The 11,898-nt window shown below is 39.2% G+C and overlaps 1 long non-coding RNA gene across 1 annotated transcript; it reads right to left on the bottom strand.

Moving 5' to 3' along the window:
- Nucleotides 1-1,092: 1,092 nt before the first annotated feature.
- Nucleotides 1,093-2,431, bottom strand: LOC121079670. The gene is made up of 3 exons (XR_005825135.1): nt 2,272-2,431; nt 2,001-2,152; nt 1,093-1,756 (listed from the first exon to the last, which is right to left on the bottom strand). It is a non-coding gene; the product is annotated as an uncharacterized LOC121079670 (long non-coding RNA).
- Between the last annotated feature and the right edge of the window lie 9,467 nt (nt 2,432-11,898).

Raw genomic sequence — 11,898 nt, 5'->3', positions numbered from 1 at the left:
CACAGCTGGACCAGTCCCTGGCTGCTGCTCTCCCATTTGAATCAGAGCACAGAAAGCACACCATAATAACAACTGTGACTCAAAACATGCACATTTATTGAAAATATGTCGCACACGTCCAAGTTAGCAGCTTCTGCACTGCAGCTGAACTGCAAATGCTGAGGCAGGCATGATAGTATAATCTGATCACCATTCTCTGTTGGGGAGGTGCAGCTTTCCATGCGTCCAAAACAAGGCTCAGAGCAAAGAGTGCTCATCTGCACTCTACAAAAACACGAGTCAAAGCTGGGGAAAAAAAATTGCCACAGAATGAAATCTCCTGATATGCAGACCGTCTGACATACCCACAAGTGAACATTTTGCAGCATGTGAAGGTATGTGGTTTTAGGAACAGCCAAAGTTCCCATTACAAGCAAGATGTTATTTGGGGAAAGTATTCAACCCTCCTCTCAGGCACTCACCTTCAATGATACTGCAGGAAAACATGACTGGCTGAATCTCCTGTCTGTGGGGATTTTAGTTCTTCAAGTGCCTTAACATCTGCCAGAAGGCATTAATAGCTACACAAGGACGTGCCCATGCATGTGATCTTCCTGCACTCAGGAAACTTTGGGGGGAATCTGGGGAAATCTGGGGCTCACCCAGAGCCTCCAAATTTGGTGGGTCCTTCCTGATGGCAAAAGTGTCCATACCCTGAGGAATGGTTTGTGAAGGAAAGCTCCTGGCCTGGGGATGCCAGGACAGGTGATGGAGACAAACATGAGGATGGGAGATGGGGAGGCAGGAGATGATGGACAGAAACACAGAGGTAGCAGGATGTCTTCATGACCAGCACTCCACTAGGTTTGGTCAGCCAACATAAAAGGCATGGGAACTCTGTGCAATAAGAGCAAAATGCAGTAAGTTCAATACAGGATGTCAGAGATACATGCTAATAAAATAAAACAACATTTAAAGATGAAAAGGCAGCTTTTTATTTTGAACATATATATATGTTTCTAAAGCAATATGTGTTTATATATATATACACTATATATATACTATATATATGTATATGTATATGCATATATATATATATGTAAACATACATTTGCTTTTGAAAATCCCAGGAACTTGTCCTCTACCCTTCTCTACACTGATGGGGGAGCAGAAACCTCTTTCTCCTTCCTTTTCTCCTCTCCATTTTCTTTCTGGACAGCATGTGTCCTGGGGACAAGCCAGGCCAAAGAAGAAATTGGCCCCTTCACATGGAACTGTGGCCCAGCAGCAACATGCCATAGACTTTTTCCAGTAGAAAGTATCAACAGGGGTCAGCACACAATTGCCAGTGCCCACAGCCTTTAGGGGAGCCAAGGAATCACATAGCAAGGAGGAAAGTAGGATTATGGAAGGAGGCTTAGAGAGCAGCCTGACAGAGCACATCCTCTGGGGGGATTTCTCCATGAATCCCTGTGCTCCATGTGGCTGGAGGGGCAGATCCAAGCCCTACACAGTCTACTTCTGGTCTGTGCAGAGGGAGCTGTTAACAGAGAAACTGAGTGTTGAAATGGGCAGAAGTCACTTAGAAAGTATTTTGTGAGAGACAGCAGTGGGTTCAAGTAGTTGAGAGATTTGTTAGTTAAAATAATATAATTGTTCCCTTTCTTCTTTCATTCTACCACTTATTAATCTTTCCTTTCATCACTTCCACAGGCTGGGTCAAGTCTCATGTAGGAGAAGAGAGGCAGGAAGGGCACCATTGAATTCAGTGATTCATCTGTTTAGGAAAAAAAAAAAAAAAAAAAAAAAAGGAATTGGACTCCATACAGTAAATGCCACATTTGATAACTTCCCATAGTATGAAATTCTGTGCAGGAGAAGGTAGTAATATCCTTCACCTTCTGAAAAAGTACTTGAATTAATCGTTCATTTATCTTAATTGCTTTTTAAAAAAAACTTTCCAGAAGAGAGCTTACTTACAAAAATATTTCTTTTACTTCCTACCTGTGATCATTACTTACGTTTAACGCCATAGCTAATCCCTCAAGGTGGATAATTTATGTTCAGTGCAGTTCCCTTTACATTCATAGGAAAGATTTCCATTGTGTCCAGTGAAAAAAGGCATTGGGCCCTGCATCTACCATCAGGGATCCCGTGCACACTGCTGCACCCTCTGCAAAGGCCAAAAATAGAGTGAAAAAGACAGAACACAAAGAAAAAGAGGGAGAGTGAGAAAGAGAGCAAGGGAAGGAGGAGTGGAGAGGTTTCCAGTGTCAACAGCAATTCTCATACCAGCTCTGCCAGCAGGAACATGCCTTGAAGCAACCGTGCTCCGTCCTGCCTTGGCGTCGGACCAAGCCTGACAGACCCCATCCAAACCTTCCCTCCTCTCCTGTGCTAAGCCCAGTCTGACAGCAGGTGAGAGCCTGGTGTTAACAGCCCACTTCCCCTGCCCTTTCTATCTCTGTAGCCAGTGACTCATAAGCCCTCCCAGTGGTTCTTGCAGGCAGAAGAAATAAAGTTTTTTTTTTTTTTCTTAAAGGAATAATTTTAAAATAACAGGTGCTTAAAACAAATCAAAGGCTATTGCTGTACATAGAACTGCTACTTGTAAGCATTTTTGTTCACTGTCATGGAACAATGTGGAGCTGTTAAAACACTTTCCTCTTTTGCTTTGTGCACTAGGTGGGATTTCAGCTTTGAAACAAGATGGAATTTTTCACACTTGTGAGATGGGAGGAAGGAAGAAGAGAGGCAAGAAAAAGGGGAAAAAAAAAGCCAGAATCCTTGACCTCATAACTAAACTGCTCAAATCACACTCACTCCTAATAACTTCACAGAGGTGCCCCTGGGTGGTCTCACTTCCAAGGACACAGCGAGACCTCTGTCTGACGTATTTTACCACATTAAGCTTGGGGAAATGAAATATATCTGGAGGTGAGAAGTTGCTTCGCTTGCAGCCATATCCACTGGGCTCTAGGAGCACTTGGGACCAGCAGTTGGGAGTTTTCAGCCTTAAGCTGTGAAGGCAAAGGCCCAACACTAATGCCCAGGGGTTAACTTCATGATTTCACACATTAGGCCAGCCTCCATAAAAGCAAATTCCCTTGCATGGGGGGGGGGCTACGTGAGCTTGCGTGTTGCAAGTCTTTTACAGGAGGGTTGGGTTGCATATCTTGCACATAATTCAAGAAGAAACAGAATCTAACTGATACAGGCATGCAATTTCTGCTGCCTAAGGCCTACTGAAGTGCAAAACTGGAGCACGGAAATCCCCAGGGGAAGGTGCACACTAAGCTATGGTCCCCACTAATATCGTAAGTGCTGCTGTTTTCCTTCTCACCAGAGAATGGCTTCTGAAACAAAAAACACGGTTCTGGAAACCATCCGTCACTGCCTCAGGTGTAGAGCTTTGCATAGGGAAACCCCGTAGTTTGGGATCAGCTCTTCTACACATACACGTACACAAAAAGTGTTTTGAAAGAAAAACAGGACCCTTAACATGCTGTTCACTTATTAGAAATGTAGATAGCTATGTCTCTAGTACACTTGATTCCAGATATGCAAAACGGCTTTCAAAATAGCAGGTGGCAGGATGAGCCACAGACTTGTTTTTACAGATTTATCACAGGCTTATGAGTACTTCACCTCCGTTTTGCCCACTTACACTCCAGATCTCAGAGTACAAGCAAAATAATATTTTAAACCAAGAAACAGCTACGTGAGCTTGTCTGGAGTAATGTTACACTTTGTAATCCTAGTTTCCCAAGAACCAGAAGGACAGACAAGAGTCAGTTTGAATAAGCCAATAGATTTTTTGCCCAGTGCTGAGTGCTGCCCGGAGCTCACTGATCATATAGTAATTTTTTTTCTCCCGTAGATTGAGGAAAATTTTGTAGTGATGGTAAAGCAAAAGGATCTGATTTACTTTATCAGAAAATTTCTGGTAAATTTTGCACTAAAAATCTGTGGTTAACTTGGTTCTGTAGCTTTTTACATTTTACGTGAACTTCAGATACCAAAAAACCTTGGTTGTCATACCTCTGAATATTAGTTTAGGTTTTAGAGAAGGTTCTGCTCTTTTATCACCATTGGAGGGGCCAAGCAGGTTGGACTACAAACCAAGAGCAATGTGTGAGGGAACAACTCTGTGCTCTCACAAGTCTCAAAGAAAGAAAAAAAAAAAGTATTTCTTCCTGTGAAAGTTCATTAAAATAAAAGTCAAAAGTTGTTGGTCTCTGCTGAATGACACCTTTGGGTTACATGTTTGTGTGAGCAGGCTGCCCCCTTTCACAGTACCCTCTTACCCACCTTTTCTTTTTGCTATCTTGACTTTTTCTCGCCCCCATTGGTCATCCCTGTTGGTTTCAACTCATCTCTTACTGCTCCTTGTTGGGGCACGGAGTAGCACTGGCCAGGGTGAGATGGGCGAGCTCTGTGCTTCCCAGACCAGCACTGGTCTGCAAGATGTCCTAATACATTAGATACTGGCCACCCCTCCCTCCTGCCACAGCACAGACGTCCCATGCGGGCAACAGGCACAGGGCTGAGAAACACCAAAAGAGGTGCTCTGCTGGCATCTTCTCCAGCCTTGTATTTGGCCAGCTGCTCAAAACAATAATTCAAACGCTGGAAGTTAATGAAATGTTGCCTACAGAGGTTAGGATATATTCGAGTCCATGTCTTTGTTTCCTGTTAGGTTGAAGCAAATGTGCATTTGGTGTTACAGCTCCTTCTCTGAAGGAAGAGGCAAGGAAGGAGAGAGGCAGCAACCCATGCCCAGGCTGCTAGACTCCCAGCCCCTTCAGACTTCTGGCATTGCACTGCCTCTTCATGGTGAAAACTTTTGCACTGAAGCCAGGAACCTTTTATCTGGAAAGCTAACTTCTTTTGTTTGAAATGCCCAGGAAGCCTTGCGGCACAGCATTTTCACAGGGTTGCTTGAAAGTTTTCACTTTGGTCTTAAGAAGATTTCACCTACAAGTGCTTTCCTTTTCTGATAGATCCAAACAAGGCTCCCCACTCTCTATGAAGATTAATTTAGATTTTCTATTGCAGAGGCATCCGTCCCCCAACCACGTGACTCCCCTCCTTTTGAAAAGTAGGTAAAGCCTGTAAAGGGGCAGCTGTGTTTCAGGCTCTTTGAACAGTGTCTCTCATAGAAGAGGAGAATAGATAAGCCGTCTTGCAAACACTGTTAGCAGGGACCAGTAATCAGTGTGGAAGAAGTCTGCACTGGGGATGAATGTATCAATTTACCTCAGGCTGTGCACTTCAGAGATGGGCTCTGCCCTAGATGGGGTACATTTGAAGCCTGGCCTGTAACTGAAACTAAACCATTTTGTTACTGCAAGCGTTTGTTTCTAAATTGCAGATTTTTCCCTTTGTATGGAGAGGCACCCAGATGATATCCTAAACCTGCTTCTTAGGGGGCTTGCATCATGAATATATACATTATGCACATGAGCACTCACTGTTATATGTGTGTGTGCTTGTAAATATATCTATCTATATAAATATAGATGAAAGGCAATGCATTTCAAAACTTCCCTTGTCCTCTTGCTGGCTATAAATCAGTCATTAAACATCACACATTGTACAATAAATAGATTTCTTAATTTGAACATGTTGTTTCCTACCAGCACTAAGGAAGGATTCCTGGGAGCTGTAAAGAATCATGATTTGCATTACACCAATGTTTTTCTTTTTTTCTTTTTTCTTTTTCTTTTTCTTTTTCTTTTTCTTTTTCTTTTTCTTTTTCTTTTTCTTTTTCTTTTTCTTTTTCTTTTTCTTTTTCTTTTTCTTTTTCTTTTTCTTTCTTTTTCTTTTTTTCTTTCTTCCTTTTCTCTTTCTCTTTGCATTACACCAATGTTTTTCTTTTTTTCTTTTTTCTTTTTCTTTTTCTCTTTCTTTTTCTTTTTCTTTTTCTTTTTCTTCTTCTTCTTCTTCTTCTTCTTCTTCTTCTTTCTCTCTTTCTCTCTCTCTTTCTCTCTTTCTCTCTTTCTTTCTTTCTTTCTTTTTCTTTCTTTCTCTTTCTCTCTTTCTTTCTTTATTTCTTTTTCTTTTTTTTTTTTCCTGAAGTTTAGTATGTTTGTTGTCTATAAAGCTAAAAACAGAAGATTGAAAAGTACTCTCTGCTACTCCAACTCTGTGCAGACTAAGATGAGATAACCACTCTAAGAAAATCAACTGAAATTATTAAATACCTGTGATGCCAGCAGAACTAGGATTTTACCACTGGCTGGGAATGAAGTTGACTTACCTGTAATTAAACTCAGAAGTAAAAATTTCCATCCTGGAGGAAGATAGGCACATCCAGTTCTAGGAGTGTATGTTGAGACATGGGGATGGTGAAGCAACTTCTTTTTCCATAAAAGGAGGGAAAGCTGAAATACAGGATAGAAACCTTCAAGAAAATAATGAAGGAGATCTTGGCTACTCAGAAACAAATGTTTCAAAGCTACTACCCTGAGACTATTCAGCTGAAGACACCTGGGACTTTGGTATGGAGGAGGCTTTAAATTTCTTTAAATCAAAGGTACAAAAAAAGGTGTCCCAAGTCTGTATTCTTATCAAAGGGAAAATGTTTGCAGCAAGATCTTCAGACCAAATGGATAAATAAAAATAACTTCACAAAAGGGGGAGTAGATGTAAACGGCTGCAAGGATGGAGAATAAAGAGCAATAAAACAACAACAACAAAAAACAAAAACAATAACAACAAAAACCAAACCAAACCAACCAACCAAAAAAAACTGAGAGCTGTAAGTAGGAAAGTATAAATATAAAGTGATAATTGCCAAGAGTCAAGCCGAAATAATTTTTTTTGAAAACAAAAGAAAAACAACAAAACAAAACAAGTGACAAAAGATTCATACAGAACACCCAGGAAAAAAAAATCAAAGACTAACCAACCATTCTCACTGGAAAGTGAGAATAAGTCAGGCATTAAATCACTTTTTTAAAGATCATTCATTTGAGGTTCAGGTGAACTTGGGTATCTTGCCAAATTTTCTGAGAAATATGTTATTGTTGAAAATGAGAGACTACACAGGAAGGTGACCACAGAAATGGAAATGGCCATGACTCTGAAAATGAAATCGCAGTTCCAGTGGAAGAAGTTTTAGCAGTTCTATTAAGTAAAGAACTGGGACCATATAAGCAGGGTGTTGTAATACTAGTGTGTACATTTTAGAACAAGTGACAGATGAGGGCATCTATGAGTCCATTGGTTTACTACCAACAACACATAAGAGAACAGATGCTGATAAAAAGAGAATAATTAAAAGGAAAGAGTAAGAGGAAATAAAATATGTGATGGAGGTTCGTTGAAGAGATCATCACAGACATTTTAAACTCTTTGATTTTCTAGACAGAGGAAATCTATTATATCTGCTTTGTCTGGCCTTTGTAAGGTATCAAACCTGCTGACACATGGGAAGTCTTCAGCAGGTAGAAACAATGGGGATAACTTCAGTAATTGAAAGGAAGTAAAGAACTTCCCATAAGAGAGAGGCAAAATCAGATGTCAATGAAAGCAAATATCAAGCCAGAGGGAAACTACTGGAAGAATTCTTCAGGATGGATCTAATACTCATGCAAATAATTATGGCACAGAAAGTATGAATTTCCCTAAACATTGCAATGCATTGCCAACACATGGGAGGGACAGGATATTCAAGAAGAAATGTATTAATAAATCTGGATTAGTAGTATAGAGCAAAACATTGTGTATTTTGGGAGTGATAAGTGCTAAAAGTTCTTTTTATTGAATATTGATGGATAAAGAGAAGATACTGTTGCTGAGTAGTAATGAGAGAAAATATTTTATTTTCATATTAAAACAAATGATAAAGTTTTGTTACAAAATCCCATTCACAGTATGTCAGATATCTAAAGAATCTTCTAAGAAATAGCCAAATTGCTGGGAAAGGTTTGAGATATTTAATTTCACAGCATCCTGAAAGCTAATTTGTCAGCTAAGGAAAATATCCTCAACTTACCCCCCTGAGGAATGAGGTTCTACCACTGCGCACACTGGTGCTTCAGATTTAGGAGCTATTAACAGCCAAGAGAGGAGCACAGTCTCTCACTTAGACATGCAATGGTCCATTTCTGTCACTGTCACTCCTACGCGGAACTGGGGTAAAAATGTTCTAGAGGACGAAGTATACTTTGTTCATTAAAATTATTTATTTTGAATATGTGTGTTCTGGAAGGGGAGTATGCAGCTACTGAAGCAGATACCCCCCCAACTGAATGGCAAAGCGAAGTAGGTCCTCAGCTTCATCATATGAGAATGAACTTCTGCAGGTGTGGGCTGATGAGAGACACAACACTCAGAAAGGCCTCTGAGTCCAATAAATCTGTGTTTGCAGTTCTATAACATTTCAGTAGGTGTGGATACAGCTTAATGACTGAAGTGATTTAGCAGATTTAGGATCCTTCTGGATCAAATTAAAACTGGGACCATCTCATCCCCATGAGGAGGAACCCAAGGAATCTATAGAAATAAACATAGATAGTTTCATACAGGCACGAGTGGGGTTAAAGATCTTGTCCTATCATTTGTTCCAGAGTAAAAGAAAGACCTATGATCTAAATGATGTCTGTCTTTCAGTTATGCAGATGACGTTTTGCTTTCTATGACAAATGTTTCTCTATGTCAGCAATGTAGCCTTTTGTGAAATACTTCAGGAGTTAAAAAAAATACAAAACACCACCAACAACACTGTAATTGCTGTTTTTAGAGAGTCAGAAATATTCTTTGATCCTAGTAATTTCTACATGCCAGAAAAGTCACTAATTGCAACAATACAAAAGGCCTACGTGCAAATCAGACTAGTGAGTATAGGAAGGATCACCAAGGTCTTCCAGAATCGGCCCTTCTCTGGTTCTGGTACCTTAAAATGAAATTTACCACACGTTTAAAGAAAAACATTCAGGCTACTGCTTTTGCTTCTGAAAAATCTAATTTTTCCTCTATGCATTAGACCTGATTACAATGTATTATTCTAGACTGGTAAAGAGTTTCATGGCAGATAGCCTAAAGTTCTTGTAGGCTTAGCCTATGGATACCAATGCATATCAGTGTTCTGTCAATGTTTATTTGTGCGTTAATAACAAGCCTTGATAGGGATTATTTGGATTCATGCAAGAGTAATTACTTATATGTATAAACTTCAGAGTTATTAGAAGATTACACATTTATTTTAAATAATCATTTGAGAGAACTCTTTGTAGTGGTTATACATGATACAAGGATCATCTGTATTTACGTGGCTGAAAATGGTATCTTAAAAGGGGCAGCACTTCATTTAAACACTTAATTTCAATAACAGCAATAATGAAGCCACGAAACTGCTTTCTCTCTCTCTCATTCTTTTTACCGCAAAATGAAGTAGAAAGGGGAAGGCAAAGTAGACTTCTCCCACAAGTTCAAGCAGAAAATACACACTATATGAGGCTACAGCAATGGCCCTAAAGAAAACAATGTAATAGCTTTCCTCAGAAATTTCCGCTTGCCATATCCACATTAAGCCCTCAGCTTTCCACGCCTGATCTGGAAAGATTCAAAAACACACAAAAAAGCCATAATTTACTGAAATAATACATAATTATAAAAGTGAATGATGAGTAGATTTATTGCAAGACAAGAAATACTGAAAATATTTGGCATGCTTTTCAAGTCAATTGAAAAGGGAGGTGTTTTTGATAAACCTGACATTTACCCCTTTCACATTTGCATCCTTTAAAGCAGAGTTCCAAAACAGATGAAAACATAGATTTTCTTCCAGAAGTCAAGTAACCTGAACTAAATGAAAATGGAAGGTAGTAGCAACCACAAATAATTAAAAAGTGGTTTGGAAATATGCTAAAAAGACATGTTGCTAGTGGAATAAAGGAGGATTTGAACCAGAAGAGACTAGCATAGACATGGCTGGAGAAAATATTTTCAAATGCTATCCCATTGATAGAAGTCTGTGATACAGCGACCATCTTTATTCCACTAAGTTTTCCCATTTCTTCAGCATTTAATGCTAAAAACTGAGGTTCTTAGCTTGGTTACTTGAAATTAATACCAGAGCATACCAGAATTGCTCCTGAACATTTTATCTGTTGTTTTTTGTTTGGTTGCTTGGCTGGTTTGTGTTCGTTTGTTTGTTTTTGAAAGTGCAGTCTCCCAGCTGAAGTTGAAACATCCCTCTTTCTAACCTAGGTGATCAGCTGTAGCATTGAAATATATTAAAAAAATCCTATTTCCTTTGTTACAAATATTTGTTTAAGATTTTTAAAATATCAACAAAGAAATCATCTAGAATACTTCATGACTTTTTGTCACCTTCAACATACCTGGAAGGTTACATACATACTGGTTACATACTTTCAAGGTCTTGCCTGCATGCTTGTACTTCAAATCACCTTTAATATCACAGAGGTGAGTATCAACAACTTCAAACCTCAAGGCCTTTACAAGTTATTTTGTATTCCATTTGCGCAATACTTTTATCAAGCATTGTTGATGAACAACTGTTCACTACTCATTCCTACCAGAATTGGTTTATAAACATGAATATGATATGATATGATTGATATATATATCTATAATCATACCTGCTCTAGTTGGCCTAGCTGGAGAAGTGGGGTTGGACCAGATGACCTTCAGATGTTCTTTCCAGCCTCAACCATTCTTTGATTGGGGGATTCGGTGACATGATAAGATATGATATAATATAACTCTGGTAGAGCCAGCTTGAATGGCAAATGCTGAATTGACACTGGTAAAGCAAAGCTGAACTCACACAGTCACTGCCTGCACCATGATTCTCGACATATTGTGCAGCACCTATACTGTCAAGGATTCTCCATTATTGGAGGGGAATTCACTGCTACCATTATTGCAGCAGAAAAATGATAACAGACTATGAATAATCATCTTGTTGCACTGATCAGGCCCCCAGACTCTGGCTGTGGAAAATAATTCCCCATTTTCCTTTCTTCCTCCACCTTCTACCAAGTACCCTTTCTGCACAGTGAGTAGAGGATAGGATAGGATAGGATAGGATAGGATAGGATAGGATAGGATAGGATAGGATAGGATGGGATGGGATGGGATGGGATGGGATGGGATGGGATGGGATGGGATGGGATGGGATGGGATGGGATAGGATAGGGAAGAAGTAGAGTGGAATAGAATAGTTCAGTTGGAAGACACCATCAAAAATCATCTAGTCCAACTTCCTGACCATTTCAGGGTTAACCAAAAGTTAGAGCATATTACTGGGGGCATTATACGAATTCCTTCTGAACACTGACAGGCTTGGGACTTGGTCTTTTCTGCCTGAAGAAATCCAATCCCACAATCAAAACCAATAAAACAACTGAATCATAAAAGTATGGCTATTGAACATATTACTGCTTAGATGTTAAATTGGGAAGGAAATTTCATGGAGTCAAATACAAATAACATTTTGATTTAATTTCTTAAGGCTAGTCCAGCAATACATATTTGATTTCTAGCCTAGATATACTCAGTGGAACAGGAAATATGTCCAGCACGCCTTTGATTTTACCATTTTTTTCCACATACATACCTCAGTGTAGCATCAACAGAGAAAGATGACTGATGTTTTCAATTGGTCATGTAAATTCTTATTAGAGGTATATTAGACAGAGCCCATCTGGAATGTAATTCGTGTTTCTTCAGTTTACAGACATTAAGAGTTACAGTGAGAAATAGAAGATGATAAAATATCTTGCAAAATTTTGGTCACAAATGGAAGAAAAGTAGTCAAGGTTGCTATCAACTCTGCATCAGAACATTAAACTAAGAAAATAATTAGTGGATTCATGCATAAATTGTCAAATGGATAACTGATTTCTTACGAAAAACTCAACATCTTTTGCAGAGAGATGTGTA

The sequence above is a fragment of the Cygnus olor genome, chromosome 1, assembly GCF_009769625.2.
Source record: "Cygnus olor isolate bCygOlo1 chromosome 1, bCygOlo1.pri.v2, whole genome shotgun sequence".
Classification (NCBI taxonomy): domain Eukaryota; kingdom Metazoa; phylum Chordata; class Aves; order Anseriformes; family Anatidae; genus Cygnus; species Cygnus olor.
Note: the sequence above shows the minus strand (reverse complement) of the source record. Positions and strands in the feature narration are given on the sequence as shown.